At 39.0% G+C, this 21,886-nt stretch overlaps 1 non-coding gene across 1 annotated transcript; it reads right to left on the bottom strand.

Annotated features, from left to right (window-relative positions):
- Nucleotides 1-19,888: 19,888 nt before the first annotated feature.
- LOC112799115 (small nucleolar RNA R71) lies at nt 19,889-19,996 on the bottom strand. The gene has a single exon (XR_003200692.1). It is a non-coding gene; the product is annotated as a small nucleolar RNA R71 (small nucleolar RNA).
- Between the last annotated feature and the right edge of the window lie 1,890 nt (nt 19,997-21,886).

Here is a 21,886-nt window from a genome sequence, read left to right on the forward strand (position 1 = left end):
TATATCACAACATGCATATTTCTCATACATCATATTACCGATGCATCAATAATCATCATCATATATATGACCACATCATATATTTCAACCATTCAACAACATCAACAATTCAATGCCTATCTTAGGGCCTCTAGCCTAAGTATTTCCTACCACATTACATATTAGATACGGAAAACCGAAACCATACCTTAGCCGATTTCCCAAGCTCAATCGGAGCACTTCCAAACCACTTATCCACAAGCTCTCAAGGCCTCAAAACCTCCAAAAACAGATTTTTCACCACCAAACCCTCTCCAAGCTTTTCAAAATCACTAATCAAGCTCCAATATCCACAAATACACAACCTAAGCCACAACCATCATACCCATACACAACATCTCAAAACCCAAACATCATAAAACAACAAAATTACACTAGGGTTGAGAATCTTACCACACCCAAGGTCCAAGAAGACAAGATTAACCTTCTCTTTCAAGAGAGTTGGGTCCTATAACATCAAAGAGCCCAAAATCTCAACATTTTTGCTCATAAAACTCGAAAATAAGGCTGGAATTTCGAAGATCAAAACGTGGCTTACCTCAAGATTAATTGTATGAGTTTTGTAGAGCTCTCCGTGGTGAACGCGTGGCCGTAAACGGAGCGGCAATCGGAGCTCTAGATCAAAAGTTATGGTGGTTTGAAGATCAAGTGAGAGAAAGAAGTTGAGAGAGTGTTCTTCCCTTCCTCTCCACCATTTCAGCGTGTTTGAGTGTGTTGTGAGGAGAGAGAGTTCTGAAAACTAGGGTTTTGGTTTAGTTATGTTGGGCCAAGGGCCCACTTTGGGTCCGGTTGGCCCGGTTTGGCCCGTTCGGTCCAATCTTGGTCCGAATTTCATAAAATTGGTACCGAAATTCTCGTCTCAATCTCCTCTATCACATTTAGCCATAAAAATCACATTTTAGGCTTTCTAGAATAAATTCTCATTTATGGGTTAATTAGCCATTAATTAACCGGGTTTTACATGGATCTTCATAGCTTTCGAGCTTAACCTTCTTCCCTTCATGATTTTACATTGAATTTTTTATTCTTCAGTTTTTATCTTTCTTTGTTCTTATAAACAAAAAAAGACAATATGTGAAAAATCAGTAAAAGCCATTGAGAGAAAAGGCAAAAAGAGTATTCATGGAAAAAAGCCATAAAATTATTTCATTCTCTTTTGTATGTATTTTTGTTTTGTATTTATAATCCTAAGAGGATTTTCTTACTAATTTGGTTGAGTACTTAGTGATTAAAAGTCTAGGGAGTGAACCTAGCCAAATCAGTCTTGGGTGGAAGTTTAGTTTGTCCCAAATAGGATTGAGTAGAATCCTAGAGAATTTGTGATTGTAATCTTTGTGAAAGATAGTGAAAATTCCATCACACTTGTGGTAAAGACTGGATGTAGACCATATTGCACAACGTGGTTGAACTAGCATATATGGCTGTATCATTTTCTCTTCTTTGCTCTTTTTCTATATTCATTCGATATGAGATAAAATAAAATTGTCTCCAGCATAATCAATCTAACAGACGTCACCGCAACTAAGAATGCTTAAAAGTAAATTGTTTGACCTGTTCCTGATCAATCGGTAAGAGACAACACAAAATTGTCTCCTGCATAATCATTGATAACGAGAGAAATCATCGGTTAGGAATTTCCTTAATGAGAATTGTGTTGTGAGTATAGTCCAAACAGACAAATAACTATCATAATCAAAGTTTAGATAAAAAGATTGTAACAATCCAATCAAATATAAACCGGAAGTTTTAAATTTCGGGTCATTTTCCGTCGAACTAGCAATTAGATGTCACACTTTTGGTTGTGAAATAAGTGGGGCTTCAAGCATAGAGCGAAAATTTAAAAGAAATAGAGAATAAATGAACTAACAACGGATTAAAAGACAATTAATGCCAATTATAAGGAAACACGATCAAAACTAGTGAAAATGTGATAAATGCATAAAAGAGCCTGGACATGGGAATGAGAGTTAAGGAATTCTATTCTTGTCATATCCACAACTATGGTAATTATGATAAGTGGGGGGTTCAAGCATAGAGCAAAAATTTAAAAGAAATAGAGAATAAATGAACTAACAACGGATCAAAAGACAATTAATGCCAATTATAAGGAAACAAGATCAAAACTAGTGAAAATGTGATAAATGCATAAAAGAGCCTGGACATGAGAATGAGAGTTAAGAAATTCTATTCTTGTCATATCCACAACTATGGTAATTATGATAAGTTAATCTGACTTCGTCAACTCCTAGCATCGAGGAGTGAGTTAAGCAAGCATAATTGACCTTAATCCACAAATTCTAGCTAACCTACTAATTAACATAGTAAAAAGTTAGCGTTAGTGGAAACAAGAACAATTAACAACCCAAAAATTACCACTAAATGTCGGACATTATGACTCTAGTATCCTAATTACTCATTTCCCAAGTCAAGGAGTGAAAATCTACTCAAAATTCATAATTGGCATTTTCACAAACACTTGATGGGTATAAAAGCAAAACATAACAAATTACAAAGATAATGAAAATTATAACCAAACTATACACAAAATCAATAATAGCAACTTAATCAAGCATATATAAATCATAAAACATCAAATTCATTCACTAAAAACTCAAGAAATCAAAATTGGATATATTAACAAAATAACTTCTATTATAAGAGAGTGAAAGTAAATGTAGTGTAATTAAAGAGAAAGGTAAAGATCACTGACAAGAGGAACAAGCTATAATCCAAGATCAAAATTGAGAATGTAAAGTTTTACTTTAAACCTAATTAAGCCTTAGGAGAGAATTTTCTAAAACTACCCTAAACCTAACTAAAACTATCTAATATAGGGTGTAATGGTGCTCCTTTTCATATGCCATGTTGCCGTTTTGATATAGCTCCTATTTCAACTTCAGGAACTCCAAAATTTAGGCCAAGAAGCCCCCAAAATCGTGAGCCACATGACTTTTTAATGAAGTCAGGCGTCAGGACTTGTGCATACGCACAGGATTGTGTACGTACACACACTAGCTGAAATTCATCTTGTACGTACACACGGGAAGGTGTGCGTACACACACTGGAGTGTGTGCTTCTCCTTTGTTTTCTTCATAAAATCTTTCATTTTGCATGCTTCTTTCCACTTCTACCTAGCCATTCTTGCCTATTGGACCTGAAATCACTCAATAAAATATATCACGGCATCGAATGGAATAAAAGTGAAACAAAATGATTAATTCAAGCATAAAAAAGCATATTTTCACATTTAGACACAATTTAGAGAGAAATCACAAAAGTATGCTATTCAAGTGAATAAAAGAGGATTTAGGTGATGAAATCCATCCGATTCAAGCAAAAAATTATCATGAAATATGGATTCATCGATTTTTCCACACTTAAACAATAGCATGTCCTCATGCTAATCACAAACAAAGAGAAGGATCAAAGGGTAAACAACTTATTCAATAAAACTATCTATATGAATACAACTATACTAAATACTATCTATTTCTATCTATACTATATAGTTTTCTATTGAATTGGCCAAGCAAGCATATGGACATATAGGGCTAAACAAAGAAATCATGCCATGCGATCAAAATCCAAAGATTGATTCGAATTTCAAAATGAAGCAACTTGCAAGAAAACATGAAATAAGAGGTGGAGACATAGAATTGAGTAATCAAACCCCTCACCAGATGTATATACACTCAAATCGCTCAGTGTTTAGGGTTTAATCATTCAAATCTCATCTAATCATGCTTTCTAGGATTTGTTATTCATCTAACAATCAACAAGTATTTGATGCATGAATACACATATCATGAGGACTTTAGAGGGTTATAATGGGCTTAGGGTTAAGGTAGGATGAATATGGTTAAGTGGACAAATAAATTGAATCATTGATTAGCTTAAGTATCCCACGTAACCTATATCAACCTAATCACTGAAATGCATTATAACTATCCGTTACTTTTTTTTACACACATTTATGCATCTTTTTTCATTCAAGTCTCACATGCATTTCTTATTTATTTTTCTTTCCTTTGGGAAAACCTTTGTCCCCCCTTTTTTTTTGACAAATGCATGACGGAGAAAAAAAGTCGGTAAAGAATTTCTTAATAAAATCACATTGCAAGTATAGTTTTAAACCAACAAATTATCCTTGGTCAATGTTTAAATTTGTTTGTCACTTAAGCAAACCCAATAAAATTAACCAAAGTATTTAAATCTCGGGTCGTCTTTCAAGGAATTGCAGGGAAGTATACTTACTATTGGTTATGGAAAAATATTTCTTGGGGTTTTTGAATTAAGAGACAAGAAAGTAAAATGGCAAGAAAATAAACTAATAACTAAGAAAGCTCTTAGCAAGGAAAGAGAATTAGAAGTCATATCCTCATTATCAACGTCAATTGTAATGGTAAATGTAAATTGCCTTCACTTAGTTAACCTCTAACCAAAGGAGGAAAGTCAAGTGCATACAATCAACTTGAGTCCACAAATCCTAGTCAACTCATAGTGAGAGACTAGATTTAGTGAAGTTCAAGCTAACCAACAATCTTCAATCACCAATCAACAAGAGACTTTGACAATTCAAGAGTCTCTAAATTACTCAATCCAAGCCAAGACACAAAAATCTATTTTAAAATCTAACCAAGCATTTTTTACAAAATAAAAACAAAGAAAACTAACAAGAAATTGTAAAATCTAAGACTAACAATTGCAAGGAATCAATAACCAACGATGAAAGAAAGAAACCATAAACATGAAATACTTCAAATTGCATTAAAAGGGAATTAAATCTAACAAGAAGAGTTCATAAACTAAATTATAAAAATAAAGAAATCAATAAGAGAAGACAAACTAAGATACTAGAACAATAAAAGGTAGAAAAGAAACTAAATTAAAGCAAGATGGAAATCTGAATTTGAGAAGAAATAAAACTAAAAGAAACCCTAAAACCTAGAGAGAGGAGAGAGACTCTCTCTCTCTAAAATTCTACATCTAAAACCTAAAGTGTGTAAAATGAATGAATGGTTCGAATCATCCCTTCCAGCTCCACTCTGCAACCTCTTGTCTTCATTTTTTGGCCTGAAACTGGATTAAAAGCAGCCTAGAAATCGCCCCCACCGAATTCCACTTATTACAGCACGTGACGCTCGTCACGCATACGCGTTAGCCACGTGTACGCATTGTTTAAACATTGGACTGGCCACGCGTAGGCGTCAGCCAGCTTCTTAAAACTTCAATTTCTTGTGTTCCTTCCACTTTTGCATGCTTCCTTTCCATCCTCTAAGCCATTCCTGCCCTATAGATCCTGAATCCACTTAACAAACACATCACAACATCGAATGGTGATAAAAGATGATTGAAAATTAGTAATTTAAAGACCTAGGAAGCATGTTTTCAATCATAGCACAAAATTAGGAAGGAAACTTAAAAACATACAATTTACATGAATAAGTGGGAGAATAATTGAAAAAATCCACTCAATTCAATCCAAAATAAACCATAAAATAGTGGTTGAACAATTTCTGCACACTTAAACATTAGCATATCCTCATGCTAAGCTCAGGAGAACCAAAAGAGTGAAGGAAAAAATGGTAAGACTTATGCAATACAACTTATCTATATGAATGCAGCTATATGCTAAATGCTTCTACCTACTTGGTTACAAGTAAATAAATCTTCCAAGAGCAAATATGAACTGGATTTCACTAATTCAAATCTCAAAATAAAGTACAATTAGACTTGCAAGAAGAAAGCTTGTGAAAGCCGGGAACAAAGAATCGAGCATCGAACCCTCACCGGAAGTGTATACACTCTAATCACTCTAGTGTTTGAGGGTCGATTCTCTCAGTTCTCTACTAATCTTGCTTTCTAAGGCTTGCTCTTCTTCTACCAAGCAACAAAAATTTAATGCGCGAATACACATGTCAAGAGGTCTTTTCAAGGGTTGTAATGGGGTTAGGGTCAAGGTAGGAATGTATTTTGTTAAGTGGACTAAAATCCGAATTCTTGATTAACCTAAACTTCCCACCTAACCTAAGACAATCCATGTAATCAAAGTACCGAACCTAACTACCCATTAACTATGTTTTTCACATATTCATGCATCCCAAATTTGAGTACAATACATATGCATTGCTACCACCTTTTTTTTCTTTTTCTTTTTCTTTTCTTTTTATTTTTCTTAATTTTCTCAATGCATATGATTAAGGTATTGAATGTAAGAATATGTGCTCAACTATCTTTTTCATATTTTCACAAAAATATACAATACCCAATTCCCAAACCAAATGTTCCCAAACCCAAATTTTCCCACACTTAATTCATGTACACTCTCACTAGTCTAAGCTAACCAAGGATTCAAATTAAGAACATTCATTGTTTTTTGCTTAGTGTTGGTGATGTGCTAAAATAGAGAACAAATAAGGTAAAATAGGCTCAACATTGGTTTGCAAAGGATGACAAAAGGGTATGGCCATATATGGGTATGTAAGCTTAGCAAAACAAAGGCCTCAATCACATAAGTGCATGCATACATCAAACAATGAAAATATAGAATCAAGCAAGACAAAGATCACAACTTTAGAGAGAACAACACACACCAAAACAAAATATTGGTTGATAGGATGCAATCAATTAAATAGGTTCAAAAAGCTCACTAGGCTCGTGTGTTCGAGCTCTAAAACCATGTTCCAGATTAAATTTCTTCAGGCAAGTTCAACAAAAATTTTAATTCAAATTAGTGAAATGCCCTAAAACAATTTCTTGAAAAGGAATTCATCACTTCAACGAAGTAGTACCTAAATGCAAGTAACTAACTACACATGCAATCTATCATGTAATGAAACAACTAACTAACAAAGAAGATTAAGAATTGGTGTTGAAAAAGGAAGTAGTTACTCACGGAAGTCGGTCTCAACCTCTCCATACTTAAAGATTGCACCGTCCTCAATGCATGCAAAGATGAGCAAGGTGGATTAGGGTGGCTACAACTGATGAGCTCCTGTAAAGGATTGTGCAGAGGGACTTGTTGTTCACCCATTTAAAATTTTTTTTCTTTCCTTTCTTGGTGACCAGCCTAAAAGGGGAGAAAAGATGGAAGATTAAGCCCAAAAGTAAAGCAAATAGAATATAGGTGGGGGCTAATGCCAAATAAGAGTGGGGTTCTCAACTACATGATAGCTACAACATGTAAGTGAGAAAACAATGAAAGCTAAGGCATATCAACAACCACTTGATGCAAGAGTAAAGTCAAAGTATAAGTAAATGGCATGAAGAGAGCACTCGGAAGCATCAAGTTCAAATAGGAAAGAGTGGGTCATTAAAGACAATATGAGTTCATATTAATGCACAAAGAATACAAGTGTCACCAAAGATAAGCATTGACCTATAAGTATCATCACCCAACAATACAAAACAAGTCACGAGGCACCAAAACAATGCAAGAAATATTCAACAGTTGAGTAAGAAAAATTCAACACCAATGGAAAAATAGCAAACTTAGAAAAGAAGATAAGAACAAGCACAAAGTTAAAATGCAATGAATGAAAGGATGTAAATGCAATAAGCAAAAGAGAATGAAAGAGAATAAAGATGAGAAGTTAAAGGAATGAAGAATAAGAAAGGTAGAAAGAAAGAAGAAGGAGAGAAGAAATAAGAAAGAAATGGGAGAAGAGAAGCAATGCATAAGCGTCGTCCACGCGCACACGTGGAAGCAGAATGAGGATGCGACGCGTGAGCATTGGTCACGCGTACGCGTGAGAAGCAGAAAAGAGGAGGTGATGCGTGAGAGTCAGTCACGCGTGCGCGTGACTACTTTTTGTGCTTGACTCATGAAACTAGCACAATTCCATTACAACTCTCTGGTTTTTGTACCAGAGGCAACATTTAGATATGACGTGTGCACGTCAATTACACCCACGCGTGGAAGGCCAAAATTTCAAATGACGCGTACGCGTTAGCGAGGCGCACGCGTGGGGTGGGTTGTATGCCTAGCACCCCACCCGCACAGTTTCAGCACAACTCTCTGGTTTTTGTACCAGAGAGCAGTAGTAGCAAATTTTTTGTTTATAATAAACTAACAAGCTTAAACACAACTTAAAATAAATAAACCTAACTAAAATAAAAATTCAACTTATTACCAATATAAAGAAAAGAGAAATGAAAAGAATTTATCATGGTGGGGTGTCCCACCTAGCACTTTTAGTTAAAGTCGTTAAGTTGGACATTTGCCTCCTTGTCATGATGGCTTGTGCTTGAACTCATTTTGAAACTTCAACCAATGCTTGGACTTCCAATAAGCTCCAAAATTTCCAAATAAATTCACCAAGTCTTGATGAAGTTCTTCACAAGCTTTGAGCTCCCAAAGTTGATCCTCTTATATGCCGGGATCCCAAATCTTGTTTCTACACCCGTCTTCAAGTTGATCATCATTATTCCATTTGGGTGGTAAGCAATCCAAATTCTCACTGAGGTATACAAACAACTGCCTAGACCTATTCAATCTAGCTCTACACTAATCTTTGCACTTCAACTTTGAGCATGCAACCATATTGAACCTTGCATGGCAACTCCAACCACTAACCATCTCCCTTTTACTCTTAAAGCCACAAAGAGCTCTAAGTTGACCATCTGTCTCAAGCAAACCATATTCAAGTATGAAAGTAAAGTTTAAGGATAAGAATTTTACCCACTTGAATGTTGTGTTGGATGGTAATGGCTTGGGGAGAGGTGTTTTTAATGATCTTGTAAGCTCCACTCCCTTGTGATCTTCCTTAACTACTTCCACCTCTTGGTAAGCTTTTTTAACTTCAACCTCTTCCTCTTGGTAGCTTTATTCAATCTCAATTCCTTGCTCACCAACTTCTTCTATACATTACTCATTGTTCAATTCATGTGTTGGAGGTTGTGCTCTAACCTTCTCAACATCAAATATAAACCAACCAAATATAAACCGGGAGATTTAAATCCCGGGTCATCTTCCCTCGGACTAGCAATTAGATGTCACACTTTTGGTTGTGAAACAAATAGGGGTTTCAAGCATAGAGCAGAAATTTAAAAGAAATAAAGAATAAATGAACTAATAATGGATCAAAAGACAATTAATGCCAATTAAAAGAAAACAAGATCAAAACTAGTGAAAATGTGATAAATGCATAAAAGAGCATTGACTTGGGAATGAGAGTTAAGGAATCCTATCCTTGTCATAACCACAACTATGGTAATTATGAAGAGTTAATCTCACTTCGTCAACCCCTAAGATCGAGGAGTAAGTCAAGCAAGTATAATTGACCTTAATCCACAAATCCTAGCTAACTTACAAATTAACTTAGTAAAACGCTAGTGTTAGTGGAAACAAGAGCAATTAACAACCAAAAAATTACCACTAAATGTCAGACATTATGACTCTAGTATCTTAATTACTTATTTCCCAAGCCAAGGAGTGAAAATCTACTCAAAATTCATAATTGGCATTCTGACAAACACTTGGTGAGTATAAAAGAAAAACATTACAAATTGCAAAAGATAATGAAAACTATAACCAAACTGTTCTGAGGGTTACCTGAAACAGAGAGGTCGATCTCGGATGAGATCTTCAGATCTGAACTAGGCTGACGTGTCTGACTTGTTGACGTAGGAGATGCTGCTGGTCCTTGATCACCGGAGGGTGGTGGTACCTGCAAGAGACTTTGATGCTTAAGAGAGTATGGACTTTAGGCAGGTTTTTTGTAGAATTGGAGTATGAGTTATATCTGGGTACTCCAGTATATTTATAGTAATGCTTGATGATCTTCCTTTGAGATAAGTTGGTTATCTTATCTTTTGTGGAGGAAATCTTTATCTTTTGGTCAACCGCCTTCTGGTGGGCGTGATCCTTTGTTTTAGGCCTGCTTGGGCCTCTGTTGCGATCTTCTGAACTTTTTGTAAAGTGGTCCGTAATGGACCAACCTTCCAAGACGCCGGTTCATCTGCTTTAGGCCAACTCGGGCCTTGTAGCTCGGACCCGTGTATGAACAGTTCTCCTGCTTGAGCTTCGTCCTTTCCGTGAGGTTGTACTCGTTTCTGAGCTTCGACCTTTGGGGAAGTCGTGTTCAAGCATCTTCCTGTTCGCGTTCGGTCCGCCCTCTTCTTGAGAAAGTTTCGCGTCTTTAATGATTTTGAAACGCGAGGCGGTTTTAAATTTGGCGTCATTCCCGAGTGCATCAGTTTGGGTTTTAAGTGAGCGCTTTTAAAGCCTTTTAATAGGGCTTTAATTCCTTTTTCCGTTTCGTTCCCTCCCTCAATTTGAAAATACAGAGGTTTTTGGTTTTTTCAATTTCTTGCTTCCATTCTTCTTCACTTTTACACTTCTGAAGGAGAGCTTCTTTCTCTGATCTCGTTCCTTTGATTTGCCCCAAGCTTTCTTCGTTCTTGGAGTTTTTCGAGCGGCACTTTTGGGTCGTTGGTGCTTTTCGCTGTGTATCTTGTCGTTTCCGCTCTTCTCCTCTTCGCAGGTTGGTACTTCTGCTTTTCGTATTTTTTTGGTTTTGTCGATGACTGCTATTTTCCTCTGCGTTTGGCTTCTAGTGATTACTGCATATCTTTGTTGCTTGACAAGTTTTGATTTTGTTTTCTTGTTGCTGAAAAGAGTTAGCATTTTAGGGCTTTCGATTTTGTTTGATTCTTTTTTCTTTCTTGTGTTTGTATTGCCTCCAAAGGGCACCTCTAGGTTTTTGGTAATGATTCTTTGCTTTTGTGAACTCTGGGGGTGCCCTTTTGCTGCCATACCTGCTGTTTGCTAGTTGATTCTTCATTTTTTGTTTCTGTCCGAGTTGTTCGATGGTGACATTCCTTTTACTTTCTTGCTGTAGGTGTAGTTTCTTTATGTCTTCTCGTAAGAATATTGTCGAGATGTCTATAAAGGTTCCTGCTGGTATGGCTGATTGGTTGGATTTTATAGTGTTAATGTGTGTTACTATGGCTAATCCAGAGTATTGTGAGAAACTTAGGAGATTTCATAAGATCTGTAGTTGTAGGGATGATGAAAAGAACTATGAGCTGGTGTCGCCCAACCCTGAGGAGAGAGTTAGTTTCTCTCCTCTAGGTCGGGCAGAGCGTCCTTTTTTCTATGCCTATGACTATTTCTTTACCCAGCTAGGTATTACCATTCCTTTTACTGCCTTTGAGACCGAACTCTTGTGGAACTGTAATGTGGCTCCTTTGCAGCTTCATCCGAACTCTTGGGCTTTTATGAAGATTTTCCACTTGTTGTGTCAAGAACTAGGTGTTCGTCCTTCCCTTTCTCTTTTCCTTTACTTGATTGTGTTGACCAAATCGGGGGTGGGCAAGAAAAAGGCTTCTTGGATCTCCTTTCGAGCTACCTAAGGGAGAAAAGTTTTTTTCATGTTTGATGACTCTTTTCGGGACTTTAAAACTTTTTATTTTAAAGTCCGGGCAGTTGAGGATGTTCGAACCTTCTTTCTGGACGAAAACGATTAGCTGACCTTTCCTTTATGGTGGCAGAAAGATCCTGTAGTTCTTAAGTATCCCTGGGAGAGTTTAGATGAAGTAGAGCGGGCCTTTGTGGGTGTTTTAGAGGAGCATTAGGGGGAGCCTCCTCACCTAAACATTAAGAAGATTTTAGGGGATCCCGCTCTTCTTCGTTCCGAGCTAGGTAGTGTCTGACCTCTTCTTTCATAGAAAGTTTTCTTTTATTGATTGTGATTTTGTCCTTATCTATTGTATAACTATTTTTCTGGCTTCTTTTCAGAGATGGTGTCGTCATCAGATTCGATGGAGGTTTTCCGCAAGACAAAGAAGGCAATGACTGCCCAAAATTTTTCAAGGAAGACGTCAGGGGAGAGCTCTTCACAGTTACCCCCGAAAAAGTCAGAATCTGATCCTTAGGGGCCGAGGAAAGTCATCCCGACCCCTTAAGTTTGGACAGTTTCTACTGATCTGCCCGTGGCGACCTCTGGTGCTACCCGTTCCCCTACTTCAGTAGGTCCTCCTCCCAAGAAGCCGAGGACTATTGGCCCTTATAACCTGGATGACAAGGAATTTGATGGCGTGGCTTTTGCCACAGAGCTGATTCCCCCTTATGGTAAGGTTCCTCTTGATGACGTGTCGATCCTCTACCATCTTGATTTTATATCAAGCAATAGTGTCCGGATAGCCAATCTTAGTGCAGCCTTGTCCTGGGTTGTCAGGGAGTCTCTGATCCGTGCTACTAAGGCCTTTTTGGAGGAGGCCAAGGCTGATTATGATAGGATGAAGGTTTTGAAGGATGAGTATGAGGCCAAGGCTGTTGGATTGGAGCTTTCGATGGAGAAAGAGAAGACTTGAGCTACTGCAGTAGAGGCAGCTGCTAATCTGGCCGAGGAGATGGCCAAGAAGGCCAAGGAGAGTTATACTCGAACCTATGGCGAGCTGTTGGAGACTAGAGAGAGGATTCAGTCAGCTCAGGATGATTATGCCAAACTTCAGGGCCATATGATGGGTGGTATGACTGTGCTATATGAAAACTTGAAAGCCCAGGTCCAAGTTCTTGCTCCCGATGCCGACCTCTCCTTGTTTAGCATGGATAATATTGTGGAGGATGGCAAAATTGTGCCTGCCCCTGATGATGATGATGAGGCTCCTCCCATTGTATCTACAATTACGGTTTCTACAGCTCCCGTTACTGAGTCATCCGCAGCTCCTTCCGCCGAGGTGGTCCCTCCTAAGCTTGAGCCCGATGTGGAGATTCTGAATGGCCCAGATGGAGTTGTTGGAGCCACCCCGATCTCAATTATCCCTCCTTCTCCCAAATATGCAGCTATTGGGGCGAATTTGGATCCTTTATAATTCTCTTTTTCAAATCTCTTTTAATATGTATTTAATGTGGTCCGGCCTGTGGACCTTTTGAACTCCTGATTTTGTAACCCTCTTTCGCGATGGTCTTCCTGACACTCTTCTAGTTGCTTCTTAGAAACTTTTTATTTTAAAAACACTTTAAACTCTTGGGTTGCCGTTTAGGCAGCCTCTGAGCCTTTAATGTCTTAATCTTCAATTTGCTTGAGTGATTCCTTGATTTAGCTTGTGATGAGGTACTTTGGAGGTTGTTCTTTTAACCCTTATATAATCTTCGTGTTTTTTGGCGACGTGGTCCTTTCGTGGGTTCTTTATGCCCTAGGATGTGACCTTTTGGTGGTGTTTGTCTTATGATTTTTTATCCTTGCCTTTGTGAACCACACTTTTTTGGTTGGTTCGACAGCCTTCTTTTTTGGCTATGTCGCCCTTATGATTTGCTGTCTGGGCTTTCTTAGTCGAGGTCCAAATAACTTTTTAGGTAGTGTTCTCATGTGGAACCTTTTTCTTTTTAGTTTATTTGGACGACTTCTTAGCTTCGACTCGAGGTCGTGCTTTTGATTTTTAAGTAGCGTCTCTTTTCAAGACTTGTACCTTTTAGCTAAACACCTTGAGCCTAGGTTTTTCAACTATTTTTGGCCTTTGCATGGTGTTGTTCCCTATCTAGTGATCCTTTCATTGGTCCGACTTCTCTGTCGGACCTTCTCAATTTAATTTTAGTAATCTCATTTTTAGTCTGGCATCGTCAGGTCGTTTTATATGGGTTACTTTTTATAACTTCTTGCATTAACCTGAGCTTTATCGTTTCACCTTGCTGACCTCTTTTGGTCAGGCGATGAATTTTGCGTTTATGAGCGTAAATTAATACATCTTGGTAGGAAACTTTCTTAGGAAATCTTTAAAATTTTATTCAAGTAATAAGATAAGAAATATAAATAAGAATGTGTACATGCGAGTGCTTACCCTTTTAGTTTGGGCAGCTTTCAAATCTTGGCATGGCGCCTCATTAAAAAACCTTTTAGGAAAAAGAGTGCACCTTGGCCTGAGATCTTTTTCTAGCTATAGTTCCTTCTTAGGTTACAGGCATGTCACGACCTCGGTAGCTCCCGCCCTTGGAGGTCGGCAACCCTATAGTAACATTTTCCTAGTACTTCTGTGACTCGGTATGGCCCTTTCCAGTTGACTGATAGCTTCCCTTCTCCTGACCGCCCTGCTCCGATATCATTTTGAATTAGGATGAGGTCGTTGGTGGTGAAGCTTCGCTGGATTACTTTTCGGTTATACCTTGAAGCCATTTGACGTTTTAGCGCCTCCTCCCTAATCCGAACTTTTTCTCGGACTTCTGAAAGTAGGTCGAGCTCTTCCCTTCGTGCTTGGGAGTTGGTACCTTCGTTGTAGAGGATCACCCTAGGGGATCCTTCTTCTACTTCTACGGGAATCATTGCCTCCATTCCGTAAGCAAGTCGGAAGGGTGACTCCCCGGTGGTGGAGTGTGGAGTTGTTCGATATGTCCACAGGACTTGTGAGAGCTTTTCAGCCAAGGCTCCCTTTGTGTTCTGTAGTCTCCGTTTTAGCCCGGCCAATATGACTTTGTTGGCAGCTTCCATCTGTCCGTTGGCTTGTGGGTGTTCTACAGAGGTGAACTGGTGCTTAATTTTCAGATCGGCTACCAAGTTCCTGAAGCCCGTGTCGGTGAATTGAGTGCCATTATCTGTGGTGATGAAGCAAGGGACCCCGAACCTTATGACAATGTTTCTGTATAGGAACTTCTGACTTCTTTGGGTGGTGGTGACAGCTAATGACTCTACCTTGATCCACTTTGTGAAATAGTGTATTCCTACAATGAGGAACTTGACTTACCCTGATCCCTGGGAGAATGAACTGAGAAGGTCGAGCCCCTACTTTGTGAATGGCCAGGGTGAAGTGACGCAGATGAGCTCTTCGGGTGGTGCGGATTGAAAGTTGGCATGTTTCTGGCATCGTGGGCATGTTTTGACGAACTCTGTTGCTTCCTTTTGCATGGTCGGCCATTAAAAACCAGCTCGGAGTACTTTTTTGGAATGAGCTCGTGCCTCGAGGTGGTTGCCGCACATGCCACTGTGAACTTCTTCTAGGACTTCCCTTGTAGTGGAAGTTGGGACGCATTTTAGGAAGGAGTGTGGAGATTCCTCTCCTATATAGGATGTCGTGCACTATGTTGTAGTACTGTGCTTCTCGTACTAGCCTTTTTGCCTCCTTTTTATTTGCGGAAAGTGTTTCGGACTTGAGGTAGCTGATTATGGGAGTCATCGACCCTTGGTCCTAGCCTGATATGCTTAGGACCTTCTCTTCTTTTGAGGTCGACGAATTTTGTAGTGTTTCTTAGATGAGGCTTCTATTGTTGTCCCCTGGTTTAGTGCTGGCTAATTTCGAAAGTGCATCAGCTCGGGCGTTTTGTTCCTGAGGTATAAGTCGGATCTCGTATCCCATTAATTTTCTAAGCTATTCTTTGGTCTTGTCTAGGTATTTCTTCATGGTGGGATCCTTGGCCTGATAGCTCCTTTTTATTTGTGAGGTGACTACTTGTGATTCGCTGAATATGGTAAGCTTTGAGCTCCAATTTCCCTAGCCAACTTCAGACCAGCCAGCAGGGCCTCGTACTCGGCTTGGTTGTTTGAGGCAAGAAACTCGAACCTTAAGGAGAGTTCGAGTTGGGCTCCTTGGTCACTTTCTAGGATGACACCCGCTCCACTCCCGACTTTGTTTGATGAGCCATCAACGTAGAGGTTCCAGTTAGTGGGGGTGCCTGGGGTGTCGGTGTATTCTGTGATGAAGTCGGCCAGGTATTGAAACTTGATAGCAGTCCGAGCTTCATACTTAAGGTCAAATTCGGACAACTGAACTGCCCATTGTAGGATTCTTCCAACTAATTCGGTTTTCTGTAGGATACCTTTTAGATGTTGGTTGGTCCGTATTCTGACGGTGTGGGCCTGAAAGTATGGTCGGAGTTGTCGAGAGGTGAGTATAACGGCGTAGGCGAATTTCTCTATCTTTTGGTAGTTTAGTTCAGCCCCTTGTAGAGCCTTACTGATAAAGTAGATGGGTTGGTGTTCGTTCTCGTATTCCTTTACTAAGGCTGAGGCTATTTCCTGGCATCCCACGGCGAGGTATAAGATCAGTTCCTCTCCTTGCCGGGGTCGGGTTAGGATGGGTGGTTGCCCCATGAATATCTTGAAGTCTTGGAAGGCTTGTTCACATTCTGGGGGTCCATTCGAACCTCTTTCCTTTCCTTAGTGTTGCGTAAAAAGCGAGAGATCTTAAGGCTGATCCTACGAGAAATCTTGACAGAGCCGTGATGAGCGGATAATTTGTACCCTTTTTGGCATTGTTTTTAGTATGTTTTTGGTAGTTTTAGTTGAGTTCTTAGTATATTTTTATTAGTTTTTAGTTAAAATTCACTTTTCTGGACTTTACTATGAGTTTGTGTGTTTTTCTGTGATTTCAGGTATTTTCTGGCTGAAATTGAGGGACCTGAGCAAAAATCTGATTCAGAGACTGAAAAGGACTGCAGATGCTGTTGGATTCTGACCTCCCTGCACTCGAAGTGGATTTTCTGGAGCTACAGAAGCCCAATTGGCGCGCTCTCAACGGCGTTGGAAAGTAGACATCCTGGGCTTTCCCGCAATATATGATAGTCCATACTTTGCCCAAGATTTGATGGCCCAAACCGGCGTTCAAAGTCACCTACAGAAATCCCAGCGTTAAACGCCGGAACTGGCACCTAAACGGGAGTTAAACGCCCAAACTGCCATAAAAGCTGGCGTTTAACTCCAAGGAGAGTCTCTACACGAAAATGCTTCATTGCTCAGCCCAAGCACACACCAAGTGGGCCCGGAAGTGTATTTTTATGTCATTTACTCATCTTTGTACACCCTAGGCTACTAGCTCTCTATATATAGGACCTTTTACTATTGTATTTTCATCTTGGTTCTTCTGGTTCCCTCTCTGGGGCCGAAACCAATGATCACTTTTGTTCTTATGTATTTTCAACGGTGGAGTTTCTACACACCATAGATTAAGGTGTGGAGCTCTGCTGTACCTCGAATATTAATGCAATTACTATTGTTCTTCTATTCAATTCCGCTTGTTCTTTGTCCAAGATATCACTTGTTCTTCAACATGATGAATGTGATGATCCGTGACACTCATCATCATTCTCACCGATGAACAAAGTGACTGACAACCACTCTTGTTCTACAAGTATTCGAGGCTCTAGTGAATATCTCTTGGATTCCTGATACACGATGCATGGTTGATCGCCTGACAACCGAGTGCTCGCCTGACAAACGAGCCAGCCATTCCGTGAGATCAGAGTCTTCATGGTATAGGCGAGAACTGATGGCGGCATTCAAGAGAATCCGGAAGGTCTAACCTTGTCTGTGGTATTCTGAGTAGGATTCAATGATTGAATGACTGTGACGTGCTTCAAACTCCTAGCGGGCGGGGCGTTAGTGACAGACGCAAAAGAATCGATGGATTCTATTCCGGCCTGACCGAGAACCGACAGCTGATTAGTCATATGCTGTGACAGAGCATAGGAACATTTTCACTGAGAGGATGGGAGGTAGCCACTGACAACGGTGAAACCCTTGCATAAGCTTGCCATGGAAAGGAGTAAAAAGGATTGGATGAAGACAGTAGGAAAGCAGAGAGACGGAAGGGAAGGCATCTTCATACGCTTGTCTGAAGCTTTCACCAATGATATACATAAGTATCTCTATCTTTATCTTTATGTTTTATTCATCATCTATACCCATTTGAGTCTGCCTGACTAAGATTTACAAGGTGACCATAGCTTGCTTCATACCAACAATCTCCGTGGGATCGACCCTTACTCGCGTAAGGTTTATTACTTGGATGACCCAGTGCACTTGCTGGTTAGTTGTGCGAAGTTGTAGTGATCACAATTTTGTGCACCAAGTTTTTGGCGCCGTTGCCGGGGATTGTTCGAGTATGGACAACTGACGGTTCATCTTGTTGCTTAGATTAGGTATTTTTTTTCAGAGTTCTTAAGAATGAATTCTAGTGTTTCAAGGTGATGTTCTTATCATCACCAAAGCTGATTGATCCTCATCAATTTAGCTCTTGAATGCAATGTCCTGCTGAAGCTTGGCTAGCTATGTCTAATTCCTTTAGACTAAAGCTTTAGACTAACATTGCATGATTCCTGGAATTCTCATTAAGAATTTTGATACCTTTATTTTCTTTTCCACTTAATTTTCGAAAAAACCAAAAAAATTACAAAATCATAAAAACCAAAAATATTTCTTGTTTGAATCTAGTGTCTCATTTTAAGTTTGGTGTCAATTGCATGTTTCTGTTCTTCTTGCATTTTTCGCATTCATGCATGTGTCTTCATTAATCTTGAAGTTGTTCTTGATGATTTCCTTACTCTGATCTTTAAATTCTCTTGACTTGAGTGTTTTGTTGTTTTTCATATGCATTCTCATTTTGTTAGTGTCAGTAGTATACAAACTGCTAAGTTTGGTGTCTTGCATGCATTGTTATTTGATTTTAGTTGCATTTTGATTATTAAAAATCCAAAAATATTTTTACTTTGTGTCTTTTCAAGTCAATAATACAGAGAATTGAAGATTCAGAACATACAGCAGAGGAATTACACAGAAAAAGCTGGGCGTTCAAAACGCCCAGTGAAGAAGGACAGACTGGCGTTTAAACGCCAGCCAGGGTACCTAGTTGGGCGTTTAACGCCCAAATAGGTAGCATTTTGGGCGTTAAACGCCAGAATGGATACCATTCTGGGCGTTTAACGCCAGGATGGCACAAGGGGGAAGATTTTGTTTTCAAAATCAATTTTTTTCAAGTTTTCAAAGTTTTTCAAAATCAAATCTTTTTCAAATCAAATCTTTTCAATCAAATGTGTTCAAAATCAATTTCTTTCCTTTTTCAAAGATACTTACTAATAATTAATGATTTGATTGAACATCTCAAGTTTGTTGCCTTTTCTGTTGAGAAAGGTTTAATGTTTGAATCATATCTTTTTTTGTTAGGCAAGTCATTAATTTTTTTTAAAATGTTTTTCAAATCATATCTTCTCAATCACATCTTTTTAAAAACAAATCATATTTCTTAACCACATCCTTTTCAAAATAATTTTCAATCAAATCTTTTTGATTTCTAATTTCAAAATCTTTTTCAAAAATCACTTGATTTCTTTTTCACTTTTAATTTTCGAAAATCAATTAGTGTTTTTCAAAATGTTTTCAAAATCTTTTACTTAATTTTCGAAAATTATTTCCCTTCTTCTCACATCCTTCTATTTATGGACTAACACTATTCCTTAATGCAAGATTCGAACTCCATCTTCTTTGATAAGTTCGAATTTTCTACTTCTTCTTTCTATTTTTCTTTTTCCTCTGACACCTCAAGGAATCTCTATACTATGACATAGAGGATTCCATATTTTCTTGTTCTCTTCTCTCTCATATGAGCAGGAACAAAGACAAAGGCATTCTTGTTGAAGCTGACCCTGAACCTGAAAGGACCTTGAAGCGAAAGCTAAGAGAAGCTAAGGCACAACTCTCTGTTGAGGAGCTGACCGAATTCTTCAAAAAAGAAGAACACATGGCAGCCGAAAATAACAACAATGCCAACAATGCAAGGAAGGTGCTGGGTGACTTTACTGCACCTACTCCCGACTTCTATGGGAGAAGCATCTCTATCCCTGCCATTGGAGCAAACAACTTTGAGCTAAAGCCTCAATTAGTTTCTCTAATGCAACAGAATTGCAAGTTTCATGGACTTCCATTGGAAGATCCTCATCAGTTCTTAGCTGAATTCTTGCAAATCTGTGACACTGTCAAGACTAATGGGGTAGACCCTGAAGTCTATAGACTTATGCTATTCCCTTTTGCTGTAAGAGACAGAGCTAGAATATGGTTGGACTCACAACCTAAAGAAAGCCTGGACTCATGGGAAAAGCTAGTCAATGCCTTCTTGGCAAAGTTCTTTCCACCTCAAAAATTGAGTAAGCTTAGAGTAGAAGTCCAAACCTTCAGACAGAAGGATGGAGAATCCCTCTATGAAGCTTGGGAAAGATACAAACAATTAATCAGAAAATGTCCTTCTGACATGCTTTCTGAATGGAGCATCATAGGTATTTTCTATGATGGTCTATCTGAACTATCCAAGATGTCTTTGGATAGCTCTGCTGGAGGATCTCTTCATCTGAAGAAGACGCCTACAGAAGCTCAAGAGCTAATTGAAATGGTTGCAAATAACCAATTCATGTACACTTCTGAAAGGAATCCTGTGAACAATGGGACAAGTCAGAAGAAAGGAGTTCTTGAGATTGATGCTCTGAATGCCATATTGGCTCAGAACAAGACATTGACTCAACAAGTCAATTTGATTTCTCAAAGTCTGTCTGGAATGCAAAATGCACTAAGCAGTACTAAGGATGCTTCATCTGAAGAAGAAGCTTATGATCTTGAGAACCCTTCAATGGAAGAGGTGAATTACCTAGGAGAACCCTATGGAAACACCTATAATTCTTCATGGAGAAATCACCCAAGTCTCTCATGGAAGAATCAAGAGAGACCTCAACAAGGTTTCAACAACAATAATGGTGGAAGAAACATGTTTAGCAATAGCAAGCCTTTTCCATCATCTTCTCAGCAACAGACAGAGAATTCTAAGCAGAACCCCTCTGACTTAGCAACCATGGTCTCTGATCTAATCAAAACCACTCAAAGTTTCATGACTGAAACAAGGTCCTCCATTAGAAATTTGGAGGCACAAGTGGGACAGCTGAGCAAGAAAATTACTGAACTCCCTCCAAGTACTCTACCAAGCAATCAGAAGAAAATCCAAAAGGAGAGTGCAAGGCCATCAACATGGCCGAAATTGGAGAGGAAGGAGAGGAAGTGAACGCCACTGAGGAAGACCTCAATGGGCGTGCACTGACCTCCACTGAGTTCCCCAATGAGGAACCATGGGAATCTGAGGCTCAAAATGAGACCATAGAGATTCCATTGGACTTACTTCTGCCTTTCATGAGCTCTGATGAGTATTCCTCCTCTGAAGAGGATGAGTATGTCACTGAAGAGCAAGTTGCTAAATACCTTGGAGCAATCATGAAGCTAAATGACAAGTTATTTGGAAATGAGACTTGGGAGGATGAACCCCCTTTGCTCACCAAAGAACTGGATGACTTGTTGATGAGCGGATAATTTGTACACTTTTTGGCATTGTTTTTAGTATGTTTTTGGTAATTTTAGTTTAGTTTTTAATATATTTTTATTAGTTTTTAGTTAAAATTCACTTTTCTGGACTTTACTATGAGTTTGTGTGTTTTTCTGTGATTTCAGGTATTTTCTGGCTGAAATTGAGGGACCTGAGCAAAAATCTGATTCAGAGACTGAAAAGGACTGCAGATGCTGTTGGATTCTGACCTCCCTGCACTCGAAGTAGATTTTCTGGAGCTACAGAAGCCCAATTGGCGCGCTCTCAACGGCGTTGGAAAGTAGACATCCTGGGCTTTCCAGCAATATATGATAGTCCATACTTTGCCCAAGATTTGATGGCCCAAACCGGCGTTCAAAGTCACCTACAGAAATCCCGGCGTTAAACGCCGGAACTGGCACCTAAATGGGAGTTAAACGCCCAAACTGGCATAAAAGCTGGCGTTTAACTCCAAGGAGAGTCTCTACACGAAAATGCTTCATTGCTCAGCCCAAGCACACACCAAGTGGGCCCGGAAGTGGATTTTTATGTCATTTACTCGTCTTTGTACACCATTAGGCTACTAGTTTTCTATAAGTAGGACCTTTTACTATTGTATTTGACATCTTTTGATCTTTGGAACCTTTTCTTGAGATCTTTTGATCACTTTGGGAGGCTGGCCATTCGGCCATGCCTAGACCTTTGTTCTTATGTATTTTCAACGGTGGAGTTTCTACACACCATAGATTAAGGTGTGGAGCTCTGCTGTACCTCGAGTATTAATGCAATTACTATTGTTCTTCT

This window comes from Arachis hypogaea, chromosome 4, assembly GCF_003086295.3.
Source record: "Arachis hypogaea cultivar Tifrunner chromosome 4, arahy.Tifrunner.gnm2.J5K5, whole genome shotgun sequence".
NCBI classification, from domain to species: Eukaryota; Viridiplantae; Streptophyta; class Magnoliopsida; order Fabales; family Fabaceae; genus Arachis; species Arachis hypogaea.